The sequence below is a fragment of the Andrographis paniculata genome, unplaced genomic scaffold (genome assembly GCF_009805555.1).
Source record: "Andrographis paniculata isolate CXL003 unplaced genomic scaffold, ASM980555v1 Contig86END, whole genome shotgun sequence".
In the NCBI taxonomy this organism is placed as follows: domain Eukaryota; kingdom Viridiplantae; phylum Streptophyta; class Magnoliopsida; order Lamiales; family Acanthaceae; genus Andrographis; species Andrographis paniculata.
In genome coordinates this window covers 2377626-2380482 of record NW_026137624.1, presented here as the reverse complement: position 1 = coordinate 2380482, position 2857 = coordinate 2377626, and positions in this window count along the sequence as shown.

Sequence of the window (2857 nt, the reverse complement as noted above, 5' to 3'; positions counted from 1 at the left end):
AATTAGAGATAGTACGGAAAAGTAGGAATAATTTTGTTATAAAGTAGAGACCACCACTACTAAATAAGAAAATAAAACAATTATTTTGAAACGGACGAAAATAGAAAAACAAAACAAATTTTTTGGGACGGAGGGATAAAGAGATATGAATGTAAAATTGATAGGCCCTTGTACACTATTGGCAATAGATAATATATATCATTTCGAAGAAGTTGCAGAGCATGCACACCATTGGTAAGCCCTTGTACACTATTGACAAAATCCCAGAAAGGATCATTGGAATTTATCCGTGCCACCAGGCAGGCGTTGGGGGGTCGAATGGCCGGCCCCATCCCAAATACAAATTGCCATCATTAAGTGTTTTGTCCTATTATATTACAAAAAGACAAAAATCCAACATGCATGGTCATAGATGATACTCTTGTTATAAGGGTGGTTATTATTATTATTATTATTATTATTAGGGTAAGTTGATATTATTCGATAATTAGATTTTTTTTATTATTTTGGTTTGGTAATAAGAGTCTATTACAAACTAAGTTTGTAAATAAAATTTTTTCGCAATTTTAGTCCTTCGACGCCGAAAATGTTTACGTGGCACTCATATGGCTCGCCGGAAGACACGTGTCCACCAGGTCAGACTTATAAGTGGACACGTAAATTTTTATTTTTTATTTAATTTTTAATTTTCAAATTTTTTTGAACATTTTTAATTTTTTTAAAAAAAAGACAATAAATAAATTAAAACTTTTCATTAAAAAATCTACGTGTCCGTTAGGATCGTTGACCTGGTGGACATGTGTCCTCTGACGAGCTACGCTGGTGCAACATAGACATATTCGATGTCAGATGACTAAAAGTGCAAAAATTCTTTAGTTCCGGGACTAATTTGCGATAAACACTAATTACGAGACTAAAATTATAATGAGGTCCAGTTACAGAACAAAAAGATCGGTTTACCCTAATTATTATTATTATTATTATTATAAATGCTATTTTTCCACCACAACTACTGTTATACTATAAGTGGAGCGGAAGGGAGTGTTTTGGTTGGTTGTACTTGTACTTGCAAAATTAATTAAGACAACAATGTTATGTTAAGTCCTCCTCAAAAGTAACGACATTCATTCATTCATACATATTGTATCTCGAAATCTCAAAGCTAAGAAAGAATTGCTGTCTTTTAAGAAATTAAGTGGGAGTGGGAGTGGGAGTGGGACCATACACATATATTATGGAGTAACATTCATTGTTGGGGAATGGAATGAAGTAAAGGGAAAAAGATATCAAACTCATTGTCATGGGAATGTCTTCTGTCAGATACATTCTTCATTTGCACATATATATTATTCTATCACCTTTTATTTATTTTGTTTTATTTGATTATTTAATTATATACATATATATTTACATTCATGTATATCATTAAATGGGAACGGTGAGGATGCTTTATTGGGATAGGTGAATTCTTAGTATGCATCCCCTGAAGGAACCGGACGTGATAATTTTTTATCATCCGGCTCGAGCAAGACTCAACGTAAAGAATCTATGTGTTAAATGTATCTACACATATGTGAATGATTCAATGTAAGAAAAATTGGACTTTTTTTTTTTTTTTTTTTCCAAATTGAAACTATCTGTTACAAAGAATTCAGTTCTAAGTCAAAGTAAATACTCAATACTGAAATAGGCTTACAAAGTTGATCATGATATGATCAAGGGTGATTTGAAAAATCAGCATCCGTAATATATATAAACAACACACAGTTTTATTATACGCTGCACATGTTATGCGTAATAATGAGAGGTGATGTTGCTTTATAGTTATAGTGTGTTGTATAACAGTATGTGGTGTGCTGAAATCAATTAGTATTTGTGGCGTATAAGACTATAGCATGTGCTGTCAGTTCATGTGCTGTATTTGTGTTGTTGGTTCATAATTACAAGTGTGCTATATAATATGATGTGCTGAAATCAAGTATTGATTGTGTTGTATTAAACTACAACATGTGTTGTTAGTTCATATAGTGTATTTTGTATTACATGAATACAGACGGTGTGCTGCCTGTAGTAACATCGTATACTGTCTGAAAGCACACCGTGTGATGAACTTTAAAATTCAGCACTGTAGTCGCCGCCCATTTAATTATTATTATTTTTAAACACGGGTTTTTGTCATAATCTCCGAATATGCATGTGAATTATTTATTATGTGATTATTTATGGATGTCCCTAGCTATTTCATAATACATATACATAGGAAACATAAGACATAGAAACGTCATGTAATAGCAATTGGATATATATATATATATATATATATAATATGGTCAACTTTTAGTTTAGGAGACATATATATATATATGGGATCGGGAATGAAGTAAAGCATGGATGGTATATATATTAATTAATAAAAAAACAATTTGATATTACTTCGATGATAAGTAAATATATATATATATTGGGTTCGGTCAAAATATATACATCGGAGGTGAAGAATATTCAAAAGAAGAATCTGTAAACCTCTCAATTGTCTCCTAAAGGATGTTTAGTCTTCTGCCCAAAGGAACCTCCAGGCTTTAATTAAATTATTTATTTTTCTCTTTTCTTTTAAATTATTGTTATCGCTTTTCCTTTTTCTTTATTATCCAAAATCAGTTGTCCCTCTGGATTTTCCCAGTCCACTCCACTTATTATTATTCTACTGTATAATAATATCATTTGGTAGGCAGCTATGCTCTTGGAATTATCAACACTGCAGTATCAACATGTAATTGTGTGTATATATCCATGCATTTTAATTGTGTGTTATATCTACAATCTTTCTGGATGTATTTGAATATGACATCCGTTATCT